We start from the raw sequence: 17,450 nt of genomic DNA on the forward strand, positions 1-17,450 counted from the left end.
TTAGTGAAGGAGATTAGGGTTAAGAGTCATTAAAATTTCACTAACTACTCTACTCATCCCTAAGTATTATCTTTTACATAAAACACCCATCACAATATAATTTACAGTTTCATCACCAAGTTCATGTATTTGTCAAATCTTTAACATATAACCATGCATAACACAATACACTTTATTGAATCAAAACGTATATAGTTTCATAGCAAACTAATTATGCAAGTAAACAACTAAGCAAACAGTGAACGTGCAATAAATGCGAAAGTGGAATCTCGGAAACTCGAGTTGTCACATTATCCCCAATTTAAAGGAAATCTTTATGAAATTTAGCATGCGGTTACTGAGGAAGCTAGGTAAGTTGTATCGTTTACTGGTTTTCCTGGGGTGTCACATCATCCCCCCGTTGATTTGGAATTTCGTCCCGAAATTCTGCAGTAGTAGCTTCGGCCTCAGTAGTGGTTGCACGGTTTTCGAATAACTGGGGATACTTGAGTTTCATTTGGTCTTCTCGTTCCCAGGTAAACTCTGGGCCACGACGGGAGTTCCAACGAACTCGAACAAGAGGTATTCTAGTGTGCTTGAGGACCTTAACATCCCGGTCTGTGATTTCAACTGGTTCCTCGACGAACTGCAACCGCTCGTCGATAGTGAGTTCCTTCAAAGGAACTATAAGGGTCTCATCTGACAGACATTTCTTCAGATTCGACACGTGGAAAACATTGTGAACTGCACCGAGTTCAGCTGGTAGGTTCAGTTTGTAGGCCACTTTGCCTATTTTCTCGATGATTTCGAACGGTCCAACATACCGCGGATTGAGCTTGCCTCTTTTACCAAAACGAACCACACCCTTCCAGGGTGAGACTTTGAGTAGCACTCGATCCCCAACTTGGAACTCGAGCGGTTTCCTGCGCTTATCAGCGTAACTTTTCTGGCGATCACGAGCTGCCGCCATGCGTTGTCGTATCTGTGCTATTCGTTCAGTAGCATCAACTACAAGTTCTAGACCTGTGATTTGACTATCCCCCACCTCTGCCCAATAGAGAGGTGACCGGCATTTACGTCCGTACAATGCCTCGAATGGAGTGGCTTGAATGCTGGTGTGGTAACTGTTATTGTACGAAAACTCCACTAAAGGGAGATGCTTTTCCCAGCTGTTACCAAAATCGATAACACATGCCCGAAGCATGTCTTCTAAGGTTTGAATCGTGCGCTCAGACTGCCCATCCGTATGAGGGTGATAAGCTGTGCTCATATCTAATCGAGAGCCAAAAGATTTGTGCATTGCTTTTCACAGTTCTGAAGTGAATCGTGCATCCCGATCCGAAATAATGGAGGTTGGCACTCCGTGCCTTGAAACAACTTCCTTAAGATATATGTCTGCGAGAGTGGAGAACTTATCCATTTCCTTAATAGCTAGGAAGTGAGCAGACTTTGTGAGTCGATCCACGATCATCCAAATGGTATCATTCCCACGCTGGGATCTAGGCAGGCCAGTAACAAAATCCATGGAAATTTCCTCCCATTTCCACTGTGGTATCTTAGGTTGCAGAAGTAGGCCTGATGGTTTCTGATATTCAACTTTGACCCTTGCACAGGTCAAACATTTGCTGACGTACGTTGCGATGAGAGCTTTCATGCTTGGCCACCAATACGTAGTTTTAAGATCGTGGTACATCTTATCCGAACCAGGATGTACCGAGTAGCGAGACTTGTGCGCTTCATCCATCACAAGTTCTCGTAAACCGCCATATAGTGGGACCCAAATACGCCCCGTTACATAGTAGGCGCCGTCTTCCTTTTGTTCTAATCGCTGCCTTGAACCGCGTAAGGCTTCAGCCTTGACATTTTCTGGTTTCAATGCTTCTACCTGAGCATCTCGTATCTGATCAGGAAGACTAGACTGAATAGTAAGCTGCAAGGCTCGTACACGCCTAGGTACAGTATCCTTCCGACTGAGGGCATCAGCCACAACGTTGGCTTTGCCTGGATGGTACTTGATGGCACATACGTAATCATTCAACAGCTCGACCCATCGTCGTTGACGCATGTTCAATTCATTCTGCTTGAAGATATGCTCGTGATTCCTGTGATCGGTGTAGATAGTGCACTTGGTACCGTATAGGTAGTGTCGCCGTATCTTAAGCGCGAAAACAATAGCTCCCAGCTCTAAATCGTGCGTCGTGTAATTCCGTTCGTGAATCTTGAGTTGGCGTGAAGCATAAGCAATAACTTTATCCCGCTGCATCAATACACAACCAAGCCCCTGTATCGATGCGTCACAATAGACCACAAAATCGTCCGTGCCCTCTGGCAATGAGAGGATAGTGCACTGCAAAGTCTATCCTTTAAGTGTTGAAAAGCTGTTTCCTGAGGATTACCCCAACGATAAGTGACACCCTTCTGTGTCAGTAGAGTAAGCGGTTGCGCAATCTTTGAGAAGTCTTTAATGAATCGCATGTAGTAACCCGCCAAACCCAAGAATTGGCGTATTTCTGTTGGTGTACGCGGTGCAGGCCAGTTCCTGATCGAATCTACCTTGGATGGATCAACATGAATCCCATCCTTGTTCACCACATGGCCTAGGAAGTGGACTTCACGAAGCAGAAGTCGCATTTTGAAAACTTGGCGTACAGCTGTTCCTTTCGAAGAAGTTCCAAGATAAGACGCAGATGCTGCTCGTGTTCCTCCAGACTATTGGAGTAGATTAGAATGTCGTCGATGAAAACAATCACAAACTTGCCTAGATAGGGTTTGCACACCCTGTTCATAAGATCCATGAAAACTGCAGGCGCGTTCGTTAGCCCGAATGGCATGACTAGAAACTCGTAATGGCCGTAGCGAGTTCTGAATGCTGTCTTAGAGACGTCCTCATCCCGGACTCTCAGCTGATGATAACCTGACCTCAGATCAATCTTGGAGTAGTAGCTCGACCCTTGCAACTGGTCGAATAAGTCGTCAATACGTGGAAGAGGGTAGCGATTCTTCACTGTGACTTTGTTCAGTTCGCGGTAATCTATGCACATTCTGAATTTACCGTCTTTCTTCTTCACAAATAATACTGGTGCTCCCCAAGGCGAAGAGCTAGGACGAATAAAGCCCTTATCCAAGAGCTCTTGCAGTTGCTTTGACAGTTCTTCCAGTTCAGTTGGAGCTAAGCGATACGGTGCGCGGGCTATTGGTGCTGCCCCTGGAGCTAGCTCGATTTGAAACTCGACCTGGCGATGAGGCGGTAGACCAGGTAAATCTTCAGGAAACACTTGAGGAAATTCGCGTACAACTGGGATATCCTCTATTCTTTTCTCTTTCGTTGATGCATCACTAACAAGTGCCAAAATGGCAGTGTGACCCTTTCGTAAACATTTCTGAGCCTTCAGGAAGGAGATGATGCCAACCACAGCACCACTCTTGTCGCCTTGAACCTCGAGAGGTTCTTTACCAGAACGGGGAATACGAATGATCTTCTCTTTACATAGGATCTCTGCTTGCTGCTTGGATAACCAATCCATACCCACGACGATGTCAAAACTACCCAGAACTATAGGAATGAGGTCGATAGAGAAAGTCTGACCAGCAAGGATAAGAGTACAACCCTAAACTACGTGTGTGGCCTCTAGATTTTTACCATTAGCTAACTCTACGACATGTTTGGTGTTTAAGGGAGTTGGTGCATGTTTTAACATTTGGCTGACTTTAAGAGACACATAACTTGTATCCGCACCCGAATCAAACAATACAGTAACAAAAAAGTCGTCAAGAAGAAACTTACCCATGACTACGTTGGGATCGTTCCTGGCATCACCCTGCCCAAACACAAACATACGACCCCGAGCCTCGTTGCCGTTGTTGTTGTTTCCCCCGTTGTTGTTATTCCCATTGCCCTGGTTGTTGTTGTTGTTGTTGTTCTGGTTTTGGTTCAACTGAGGGCAGTGTCTTTTGAAGTGACCTTCAGCGCCACAATTAAAACATCCCTTGTTGCCCTGTTGCTGATTCTGCTGTGGTTGGTGCTGTTGCTGATTTTGATTCGCAGGCCGCGGGCTCCTACAATCCTTGGCCTCATGGCCCATCTTGAGGTACCTCCGACAGCGACCCTTGTTGCACTGGCCACTCTGTTACAGTTGTTACACTTTGGGAGGTTCCCTCGATAGCCACCCTGCCTGTTACTGCCCGAAGATTGCTGACTAGGGCTCTGATAGTTGTCAGTCTTTCGCTGCTGAACTTGGGACTGAACTGAAGCTGAACCTTTGCTGGAACCCCCCTCCCATTTTCTCTTGTTGTCACTGGGGGTAGCAGGAGTAGCAGAAGCGGTAACGGTAGTAGTAGCGATACGCTTAGGCAGCCTGTCTTGTTCCACTGCCTGATCCGTGAGGCGATGAGCGAGGCGCTGAATATCCTGGATGTTAGCAAGGTTGGCCGATGTCACGTGGCTTTGAATTTCTGGTGCCAACCCCTTGAGATACAACTCGATGCGTCTGATAGGAGGGTCCACCATAGTTGGACACAGAACGGCCAGCTCATTTGACCTTTTAGTATAAGCCTCGATCTCCGACCTCGTCATTTTCAAATTGAAGAACTCAACCTATAACTTGTGGATGTCATCTCATGAGCAATACTCTCGCTTAATCAGCTCTTTGAAATCATTCCAGGGAGTGGCGTTAGCAGCTGCCAATCCCAAAAGTTGAACTTGCGCATTCCACCAAGTCAGCGCAATTCCTTCCAGTGTGCCAGTGGCGTACTTGACCCTGCGAGCCTCAGGGCATTCACACATTTCAAACACCGACTCGAGCTTTTCAAACCAATGGAGGAGTCCCACTGCTCCCTCCGTGCCACTGAACGTGCTTGGACGACAGTCCATGAAATTCTTGAACGTGCAAACAGGTTGTGGAGCGTGTTGACCTAATGTAAGAATAGGACAAGGTTAAACACAAGAGTTGGTTTAGGGATGTAGGATCTAAAGATCCTAGTATGAGTTACGACTGCAGGGTATACGTCCTGCGTTTGCAGCTGCAAGTGCCGCAGCAACTTGTTCGTTGATAAGAGCCGTCAACTGGGCTTGAGTCAAGTTAATACGTCCGGCCATTGATCTTCACATCAAAGGCAACATAAGTGAGAAAGGTTCGCGAATAGTGCGATGACAAAAGAGTGTAAGCACACAAGTGTTCTCAAGCAATAACAAATAGTGAGCAATGTAATCTAAGCATACCACGAGCAAAGTTCTATGTAATTCTAGCATGTAGGCAATAAACCTAAACCTTATTACCTAGGATGTTGAGTCTTGCACGTGGAGCGAGGCGTCGTTGTGGATCGTTGAGCACTGTACTGGTTATAGTCTGGTTTTAATAAAAACGTTTTCCCCATATTAAAACCGAGTTCTCTATAACCAATGGCTCTGATACTAATCTGTCACACCCCCAAAATCCACCTGCAGAGTATCATCGCTTGGGAGCATGACTGACCAGGATCAAGCCACCAATCATATAGAACAATGTATATAGTAAAAGTAATTGTATTTAAACCAAACCAATCCATATGAAAGGTGTTCCAAAACATAAGTGTAATAACAAAGTTTAGCGGAAGCAATTGAGTAAAAGCCCAATGTAAATAAAGTATGTAAAGTCATAGAGTTTAATCAAAGCAATCACGATCCTTGTCCACAATGACCGCGCCTCCCCATGCAAGCTCCATGTATACCTAACGACCTGCAAGGCATGTAACAGAGAGTCAACAACTAGTTGAGCGAGTTCACAGAAAGTAAGTGCGTAATAGTAAGTTTGTTTGTAACGTGTGGCTCTACTGGGCCGATAGTATGTTCTATTGGTGGGGGCTTCCCATGTTGCATATACACTAGACTATTTGTAACCATAAGTGTTCTTCTCACCGAGAACTGTAGTGCGTACAAAGTTTACGTAGGTATTACGTAAGTGCCCTTCACAACCGAGGACAGGGGTACGCGGGGGTTTACGTAGGTTTTACGTAAGTTCCTGACACAACCGAGGCAGTAGTGAGTATAAGTTCACGTAGGTTTTATGTGAGTGTCCTTCGCAACCTGAGGACAGTGATGAATACAAGTATACGTAGGTTTTACGTATGTATCCTGCACATCCGAGGACGATGGTAGATAGTCTAGTAATAGTGTAAGTACAAATCTATTCCTTCAATCCCATTCCCAACCCCGGGAATCCCATGCCTTGGTAAGGGTGTGAACTCACCTTGGTTTGCTCTGTATGTTATTGCTTCTAATGTAAATAAATGATTAGGTCCGTTACACACGACCTAGGGTACATTGCACATAAACTCGATGTAAGTATCTACATTCAATTAGGGTTTTCAATTCCTTAATGTTCTAACACATCAGCATGGCATAGATTGCATATACGTACAATAACATGCAGTGACATGACATACAGTATCACATAATCACATACAGTAGCATACAATAGCGTGTTGTTCCTCACACAGGGTTATGAACTTGGCATCAATATAAACTCAGTCTTTTCAAACATTTACATAACTCAGAACATGTAACATTACTAAAATTCGGATCATGTGTGCATACATTAAAACTCGGACAAGGCAAACATCCCTAGCTAAAGGTCGGACCATGTTGTGCTTCTCAAAAAGTCGGACTAGGTTAATAATCATGAAACCCTGATTATACTAGTCACAAAAAGTCGAACCATACTACCCTTGACAAAAGTCGAATCCCCCTTGTGATGTGCATAATATTCGGACCTTCCCTTGTCTCTTTAAAAGTCGGACAAGCCTATCCCCTTATAAACTTCGGACAACCCCAAACCAACATAAGTTCGGACATAACACTCCCTTAAAAGTCGGACCATGTCTCTTAACATAGAAAAGTCGGACAATTACAACCCTTACAAAAAATTCGGACAACACTATAACAAGCAAAACTCGGACAAGATAACATCACAAAGGTCGGACTCCCTTGTGTTACCCAAAAGTCGGACAAGGTTAAACATCACTTAAAAATTCGGACTCATCCCTTCCATATAAAAGTCGGACATATACCATAACCAAAACTCGGACCCCTTTGTTGTCTATATAAAAATTCGGACCTTTATGTTTACAATTAAACTCGGACTAACATAACACCTCAAGCTCGGACCTCATATATTATTCAAGAAAGTCGGACTAGTATTCATCATAACAAACTCGGATCCTTTATATCATTCATAAAGTTCGGACTAGGGTAAAACTCAAAGTTATCAGTCAAGCGTGAATTCCAAAACCAGTTTACAGGATCAATGGAACAGTTACATACTACGATCAAAACCCTAATTTCATAAACTGGCCATTGTTGTAATCCAATTATCAATCACAATTCAAACATATCATGTATCTTGACATCAGGCAAACGATTACACAAATAAACAACATCATTTCACAATAATCAGAATTCAATCAATAATCACAGAACTATTATGTGAAGAACTAGGGTTTACATGAATCACATAATCAAGAATTAATAACAACAACAATCATTAAACAATTACCTTGGATTGATTCTAGATAGAAAGAGGAATCAAGAGTGATGAATTGAGAGCTTGTGCCAAGAGGATGATTGTAGAGAGAATTGTAGAGGAATGGTGAAAGTACGTATGATGATTGTGTGAATGATTAGTGAAGGAGATTAGGGTTAAGAGTGATTAAAATTTCACTAACTACTCTACTCACCCCTAAGTATTATCTTTTACATAAAACACCCATCACAATATAATTTACAGTTTCATCACCAAGTTCATGTATTTTTCAAATCTTTAACATATAACCATGCACAACACAATACACTTTATTGAATCAAAACGTATACAGTTTCATAGCAAACTAATTGTGCAAGTAAACAACTAAACAAACAGTGAACGTGCAATAAATGCGAAAGTGGAATCTTGGAAACTCGAGTTGTCACAAAAACAGTAGTTGAACAAGGAGTTACAGATCGCAATTAGCGATCTTTTCCTCCTTTGACTTCAATCTTGACTTTGACTTTGACTTTTGAGAACACAGGGTGTTACACCTAGTTCTAAACTTCATAGTTACCACCAATGTCTTTCAAAGTGATGCTAGTGGGAGTTGAACTTGGGACCACAAGAAGAGAAATCAAGTGACTAACCACTAGACCAACTTGTCTGGACTGAAATATATGTTTTTAATTTGAGAATTTACAACATAATGATATATAATGAAAAACTAATTTGCTATTATAATAACTATACCAATAAACAACGAATTATAATGTCATATTCTCAATGCTATTAATACAAGATACGTAACTTTTTTACGTAACATAAATTAGTTTGTACATAACAAATATGCCATGATGTGTTTATACGATATATGTGGATTAAATTATTGTATGAGAAAAATGCCCGGATAGTCCGTGTGGTTACGCCTTTTTTCACCTATTGTCCCCAATTTTCTAAAACTACCTGAATAGTCCCCAAGTTTTCATTTTTTGTTCCCGGATAGTCCCTGGGTCTAACTTCAGTTACTTTTCTCTGTTAAAATGATGTGAAATGACAAAAATACCCTTACCTTAAAAGGCCAAACCATAGGGACTATCCGGGCATCTTCTTCATTTTTATTTATAAAACCCCACCACCACACTTCATCTTCAACCTCCACCCACCATCACCCTCCTCCACCCTCCACCATCGCCGCCGACATCATCTTCTCTCTAGTTATGTTGATGCTGCTGCTACTATTGTTGTTTCATTTGAAAAGGCTATGACGATGGAAATTATATCGAGCAAAATCGGAATTTACAGATCTGACCCATATCTTGGCTAGGCAACTCGGACAATATGTATTTGATACATGCTACTGTGATTGCAGCCATGGCGGATTTCGACAGTAAATTCCGATGATAATATATTTGAGCCTCAGAACCTTTATCGTTGGAGATACAACTCTGTATAAGAACATTTATCTACCTAGAGGTAAACATTTCGTTTTTTTAATCCCATTCCGGTTGAGGTTGAAATGGTTTCGATTTGGGTCAACAATGGTCAAAACTGGTGTTTGGTAAAACTAGTTTACAGGTGGAAAAGGATCAGTTCGGTTTAAATCTAGTTCTAGATATTAATTGGTGTCAAGGGAGAAAGGGGACCAGTTTCATCAAACCTGAATCATATTCGGTTTCGGGTCAGGTCAAAACTGGTTCCAGTTCACAAACCGGTTTTCTGTTCACCTCTATATTTATAATAACCATCTTGAAAAATGAGATGAGGTGTTATGTTGTGTTATTCTCATGTGAATTGAGACTAGGGTGAGAATGCGATTGAGGAGGTTTCTGTGCCATTTGATGATGGTGATGGTGGAGGTTGTGGTAGTAGCAATATTTTGTAAACTTGTTTAAAGGCTGTGATGATCAGTGTATTCAGAGGGGACATCGAAGATCCGATTTGTATCTTGGCAGGGCAAGATCCTGATGATGATTGATGATGATGATGATGATGAGTGATGATGATTATGTTGCTGTTGTTGTTCCATTTAAAAAAGGTTATGACGATGGAAATTATATTAAGCAAAATCGGAATTTACATATCGGATTCGTATCGGACTGTGATTGCAGCCATGGCGGATTTCGACAACAAATTCCGATGATAACATATATGGGTGGAGGTTGAAGATGAAGTGTGGTGGTGAGGTTTTATAAATAAAAATGAAGAAGATGCCCGGATAGTCCTTATAGTTTGGCCTTTTAAGGTAAGGGTATTTTTGTCATTCCACATCATTTTAACAGAGAAAAGTAACTGAAGTTAGACCCAGGGACTATCCGGGAACAAAAAATGAAAACTTGGGGACTATTCAGGTAGTTTTAGAAAGTTGGGGACTATAGGTGAAAAAAGGCGAGACCACAGGAAGTATCCGGGCATTTTTCTCTTACTGTATGGAAGTAATCTCTTTGCATACAAAGTTTTTGTTGGTGTGGACAGATAGTGGCACGGACGTCCTTTATGTATATATATAGTCATGCAACAAAAAATAAACTTGTGAACGTACTTGTTAAGGGTAAAACAAAACATATTAGTTGATGAGTTGATACAACGCATTTGTTTAGTACTTTGATGTCTAATCAAGTTTCAATGGAAAAGAAAACAACATTTTAACCTCTCTTTAAAAAAGTGGGCCACTTAGTTGATGGTCGATGTAGTATTGTAGGTCAAAAGCAAGTTCAAATTTAGTTCCAAGTACTTTACTAGCAAGGCTCTCCACATGGAATGTGTGGTTAGCTTAATTGTAAGAACTAGATTAACTAAATGCGAAGACAGATTGTTTTTTAATTGATTTTTTAGAGTTTTGATTGATTGTGTTTAAAAAGGTTATCAATTTTAAAGAAACGTAACCCCCTCTGGATTTCCGGTTCAATGATTCACCCAAACATGTTTAATTAGATAGATACCATATGGTCATGCGAATGGTTTAATTCGAGTGATAATTAAAGACAAGTTTTTAATAATAAGCAAACAGGTCACGATGCAATAAAACCGAATGCGAATGGTAAAAGATGATTAATTACAACACGCACAACTTTTAAGACAAAATAAAACACAAGTATTCTTCAAGTAATTAAAAACAATCCAAAAACTAAAATAGTCAAGATTTGAGTTTCACACAAGCGAATGGTCTACCCGAAGGTGATCATAAAAGGTTTTAGTCGCTCATCATCATTGTTGGATCTTCCCTCTTGCCTAAAAAACATAAAGGGTGCATGCGTAAAATGAGATTAAGCAAACTAATTAAAAGAAAAAATCAAAACATGTGATTGGTTGAGAAGTAGTGGGCCCTACCTTTATTCCCTCTTGTAACGCCCAAAAAACCGAGTGTTTGGTTTACTAGCAAGTTTCTGGTACAGTAGAAACTCAATAAATTAATACTTGATTATTTAATAAACTCTCTAAGATAATATTTTTTGCCGGTCCCGACTCGGGGATAAGGTGCTAAATTAATAATTCGCTAAAATTATAAGATAATACATTTTTGATAATTTCTTTATACTCCATATAAAATATAAAATAATAATTCCTTATATATAGCATATTACATGAATGATTTATGAGTTAGCACCAGTAACAAATACCATAGTTACTATGAACCCATTCTTGCAATTGCTTTTGAGTGAGACTTTGATTATCCTTGTTGTGCTTGCATAATGCTCTTCAAATCTCGTCTGTCATTGTTGTTTTTTTCACACCTTTAAGATGGGAAGCCATGTTGTGTGTATGATTTGTTTGTGTTAACCTATTTTGATCTTGTATTTATATATAAAATATTTTTAATGTCCATAAAGTGATACATTGAACACAAAAAGCATAATAAGGTGGGAGATTGAAGATTTCTTTCAAATTGGGCCGTTCATTTGATATACATGCATTGTATACAATAATTAAGTGGAAGCTTGAAAGGTGTTTGTAAACTAAGTATTCTACTATAAATTAATAAAATATTAATTAATATATAAATTAATAATTATTAATTTATCGATTAATTAATAACTCTTTTAATTAATAAATTTTGGTGGTCCCAAGTATATTATTTTATAGAGTTTCTACTGTATATGACATGAAGTGGTCTAACTAGTTTAATTAACCTAGTTAGAATTTGTGTTAAATAGAAAGAAATGAAAGTTGGAACAATTGTGACAAATGTAAGCATCAAACTTGAGGGACCAATAATGAATAAGACGAAAGATGAATTAATAAAACCCAATTAAAACACAAACACACACACACACACATCAGATGTCACACCCCGATTTCCACGTGTCTCACCGGTGGGCCCGGTGGGGGATTACCGTGACGTAGTTGGCAACCATATAGTCAAACCACACAATTATATGAATGCACAGCGGAAGCATAAAGATAAATATAATTCAACCTTGGATCGTAATATCGAATGTATCACAATATAGTCGAATGGCATCCACGGGGTTCAAAATAATAGTAAAAGTATTGTTCCATAGATGAGACATCAAAAGTTTGCGAGACTCTTAAGGATGCTAAGGAGTAATACCAGCTGATTACGTCTAGTACCTGCAGTTAACCTTTTTGGGGAAAATACGTCAGTTTACACTGGTAAATACATTCAACCGACACATTTGAAAAATGTTTATTAAAATTGATTTGAATGCACAAGGCACAAACTCTTTTATAACTTGGGATAATTTATAATTAAATCTTGTAAACGAATTACATGTTTGCTATGCGTTCGGTCGCCCGGGTCGTGCCGGGTTAAAGTTTAATAGACACACCACATTGCGTAAAACCGTGGTGGGTAAACCAACGGCTACGTCTTTAATTAATATAGACATAATGCCGGGTGTACGCCTACACCCAGATGTCGAGGTCGTGGCCATTTCGTAAAATGATGCCAAGGATATCCGGGACATGGTCATTAAGCCCCCAAAGGCGTTAAGCCAACAAATCAAATTTTAAAACGGGTCATATTGATAATACCCAACTACAAATGAGTTGGGGTCAATTGCCCGACCAAGCGGTATTTTAGATACCGTACCCCAAGCCCGTATATCAGAAAATAAGTTTAAAGTATTTACCTTTGCAAGTATTGTCCTTAATCGATTTAATCACAGATATCTTTTACTGGGCTCCTATTCTGGAACGAAGGTTTTAAAATAGCCTATTAGAATCCTAACGGGTCTTATATTAGCCGTGGCTTAGACCGGTCAGTTTCAAAAAATAGATTCGGTTTAATCGCGTGAAAGGCGAAAACCGAGAATGGAATGTGATTCTGTCCCAACAAGTTCAGAGACTTGTTTTATATGGGCTTAATATTCACACTCTGGATTTTGGGGTCAAAATAATATAGTTTGACCCGTATCGGCTATTTTATGTAAACTAGTTACATAAGCCGAACTGTGCGCGCAATAGGCGCAACGGGTAACAGTGAGAGTCCTACACTTGTTTCCTAAGTCAATATGCCTTAAAGAGGTTGTGGTATCAGTAGGATACCTTCCGTGATGCCCGTAACGAGTTTAAGTTAATATTACGCCCCGTAGGGGTTTTACGGTCATTTTAAAGACTTTTAATGGGCTTTCCGAGTTCTACATGGAATCTGAGTTTCCCGACCAGTTTATAAAGTCCAAAACACCTTATTTATTATTTAAAATCAGTAGCAACTGGAATCGGGTCGAAAGACCTCATAGAACACATTTTATGGCCAAAAAGGGCGTATTCGGTATTTACCGAACCGATGCCATAACCGCAGGTTATGAGCAGGTCAAAAATAATTAAAAATCTTTAAAATTCCCAAAATATTATTTTACAACAGTGAGTAAAAGTTTTGGTGACGAAATCTTGGTTTAGATAGGGGTTATGCTAATTGCGCCGTTTATTACAAAAGTTTATTTTAATTGCGCTAATTAGCATAACTCCTATTCTAGACTTCGGATTGGCGTGAAACTTTAGGGACATGCTTAGAATTTAGTAAGCAAGGTTATGGTCCCTTCACGTGTCCGAAATACTCGTTTTATTTTGAAAAGGGCGTTACGGTCAACTTTTAAGCAATTAACGGAAATGCGTAAAGACTCAGACCAACAACGAACCGGTCACAGAGGGTTATACCATCATGTAACCTGGTCCTAAGAGAGTCCTAAGGCATATCTACCTTACACTAAAACGGGTCAGAACTGTAGTCAAAGCAAAAGTCAAACTATTGCGACTTTCGGTTCCGAACCGGGTTAATATAGCAAATGGCCGAATCAACGAGTTTAGACAAGTTTATATACTTAATATCATGTTTTATGAACATCAAAACAAGTTACATATCAACTACATTACAGATTATGCAAGAAATCGCAAAATGACTTTTTGTTGACTTTTTAAGTATACGTTTGACTCGACATTTGAACTAGTTAGAGTGGTGATCAGAGGGAACCCTTTTAGGGGTTTATTACCCACATAAATACCAACACATAACTACTTTTGATTCGACAATTCACTGGACCATTCGTGAATTATCGCTATGACAACCGTTAATTACGACGGTTCGATTTATAAGCTAAAACTATTGAAAAACGAGACCACAAAGGGTTAGGCAACTTACAGAAGCTTAATGCAAGACTTAGGATGATAGAATAAAGCTTGGAAGCTCCAGAGATGATCAACAGAGTGTGTTTTGAGGTGTGGTGAACTTATGCACAATGTGGTTCTATTTATAGTGCAAGAAAGGGCATGGGATCATCACAACTCAGGCTACAAGTGAGTATGGATGCTCAGCAGGTGTCCTAAAGTGCTAGGGGTCAGGTAGAGGGTGCCCATGCCTCACTTATTGCTTAAATGATCGTTCACAAGCTCAAAAGGCATGCAAGTCCAAACTTTCTGCATCTGGGCGTCTCACGCGGCCCGCATGAAAGATTCGTGCAACTATTACGCCGGCCACCTGAAGTTTTAAATCAGACGCGATCAAATAGGGGGCTCGCGGCCCGCGTTAACTAAACCATAAACTCAACGCGGCCCGCGAGAGGTCAGGATTTTCAGTTTTTTAAATCTTTTGTAATCATGACTAGAATCTGGTAATTAATAACGAAATCTTCGGTAATTATTAACCTGAGCTTTCGGGTTTGAAGGGGTAACTTTGCGATTTGGCCCTCGGTTATTTACCGTTAAGGGCCTCGTGTCTTTTACTCGCACTGTTAAGTCCCCGGTTAGTTTGTTAATTATTCGGAAAGCCTTAACTTTCATTGTTGATGCTTTTAACCCTTCTCATACGAATTTGATCATAATTTTCTCGTTTTAAAACGGAACTTCGCGGAATTTATACAGTACATTCTAGTGAGCGTATTTTACTGTTACAAAGCCTCGGGTTCGTTAAAGGGTCACTCAGAGGTGTTATTAAACATGTTGACACAGTTAACCCCTTAAGCTCGTAATCTCTCACTTTCTTCCGTGTTTCGCTTCCGTACGATCCATGATTTATTCGTTTGAAGGTACGAGCATCGATTAGGGTTACTGTACAGTATACTTATCCTTGTTTGACATTTATAACCCTCGAGTTTACATACTTTCAAGGTTTGTCAACATTAGTTCTTTATTTAATATCAAATGCCACGTGTAAGCTAATGACACGTGTTAACACATTATTGAACGCAAAAATTTCGAGGTGTTACATCCTCACCCCCTAAAAATAAATCTCGACCCGAGATTTACTCAAACAAATAAGGCTATTTTTCTTTCATCGTGGCTTCAACTTCCCACGTGTATTCGGGACCTCTACGGGCATCCCATTTGACCTTTACAATCGGTACGTGCTTTCTTCGAAGCTTCTTCACCTGTCGATCTTCAATCGACAAAGGCTTCTCTACAAATTTCAAGCTCTCATCTATATGCACATCTGTGTGTGGGATCACCAATGATTCATCGGCGAAGCACTTCTTTAGATTGCAGATGTGGAACACGTTGTGAATTCCATTGAGCTCTTCTGGTAAGTTTAATTTATAGGCAACTGACCCGACACGTTCGATAACCTCAAAAGGTCCTATGTATCTCGGGCTCAGTTTGCCCTTCTTACCGAAGCGCATCACCCCCTTCCAGGGTGATACTTTTAGTAACACTTTTTCACTTACTTCGAAGTGAAAATCCTTACGCTTTGGATCAGCGTAACTTTTCTTTCTATCACGGGCAGCTTTGAGACGCTCCCGAATCTGGACAATCTTGTCCATTGTTTCGAAGACTATCTCCGGCCCTGATAATTGGACCTCTCCCTCTTCCGCCCAACAAACAGGCGATCTACACTTCCTACCGTATAATGCCTCGAAAGGCGCAGCCTTTATGCTGGTATGGTAGCTATTGTTGTAGGAGAATTCGATTAGGGGTAGGTTCTTATCCCAATTACCACCTAAATCTATAGCACATGCACGCAACATGTCTTCTAACGTTTGAATAGTACGTTCACTCTGACCGTCCGTCTGTGGATGGTAAGCCGTACTGAAATTTAAATGTGTGCCCAAAGATTGCTGGAAACTCTTCCAGAAATATGACGTGTATCTAGTATCTCTGTCGGAGATAATAGACACCGGTATGCCATGTAAGGCTACAATCTTGTCAACATAAAGCTGGGCTAACATATCGGAGCTATAAGAGTCCTTGATGGGTAAGAAATGAGCTGATTTGATCAGCCTATCGACTATGACCCATATTGTGTCGTTTCCTTTCCTTGTTTTGGGTAACTTGGTAATGAAATCCATAGTTACGCACTCCCACTTCCATTCGGGAAGTTCAGGCTGTTGTAGCAAGCCCGACGGCTTTTGGTGCTCGGCTTTGACTTGCTACATGGGTGGCTACAGACTTTTTCAAGCCTATCCACCAATAGTTTGCCTTTAAATCCTGATACATTTTATCTGCCCCAGGATGGACAGAATATTTGGAACTATGGGCTTCCTGGAGGATAACATCTCGTAGTCCCCCATAAATCGGAACCCATATCCGTCCATTTAATCTAAGGATTCCATCCTTGCCAAGAGTCAACTGCTCTTCAGTTACTCCTAGCTTCTCATTAGGGTAGTTAGCTTCCAACACAGCTTCTCTCTGTGCAGCTAACATCCTTTCAATCAGGTTATTCCTTACTTCAATGCTCTTGGCATTGGTTCGGATAGGTTTTATCCTTTCTTTCCTGCTCAGGGCATCAGCGACTACATTCGCTTTGCCAGGATGATACCTGATTTCACAATCATAATCATTTAAGGTCTCCATCCATCGGCGTTGTCTCATGTTCAACTCCTTTTGATTAAACAGATGTTGAAGGCTTTTGTGATCAGAATAGATCACAAATTTAATACCATATAGGTAATGCCTCCATAGTTTTAGTGCAAATACAACGGCACCCAACTCCAAGTCATGGGTGGTGTAATTCTTTTCGTGCACTTTTAACTGTCTCGAAGCATAGGCAATAACCTTGCCCTTCTGCATAAGCACACATCCCATGCCTGTGTGCGATGCATCGCAATAAACTACGAACTCTTCTGTACCTTCCAGTAGTGTCAGCACAGGAGCGTTGCTCAGCTTTTGCTTCAAAATTTCGAAGGACTCTTGCTGCTTTGGGCCCCAAATGAACTTTTCCTTTTTCTTGGTTAGGGAAGTTAAGGGTGCAGCAATCCTTGAGAAGTTTTCAATAAATCTCCTGTAGTATCCTGCTAACCCCAGGAAACTACGAATTTCGGTAGGTGTCTTGGGCTCTTGCCAATTCATGACCGCCTCTACCTTAGCGGGATCCACTTGGATACCACGCTCGCTTACAACGTGACCTAAGAATTGGACTTCTCGTAGCCAAAATTCGCATTTAGAGAATTTGGCATAGAGTTTCTCACGATGTAGCAGCTCGAGAATACAACGAAGGTATTTCTCGTGGTCAGCTTGATTCTTTGAATATATAAGGATATCGTCGATGAATACGATGACAAATTTATCCAAGTACGGCTTGCA

The sequence above is a fragment of the Helianthus annuus genome, chromosome 12, assembly GCF_002127325.2.
Source record: "Helianthus annuus cultivar XRQ/B chromosome 12, HanXRQr2.0-SUNRISE, whole genome shotgun sequence".
In the NCBI taxonomy this organism is placed as follows: domain Eukaryota; kingdom Viridiplantae; phylum Streptophyta; class Magnoliopsida; order Asterales; family Asteraceae; genus Helianthus; species Helianthus annuus.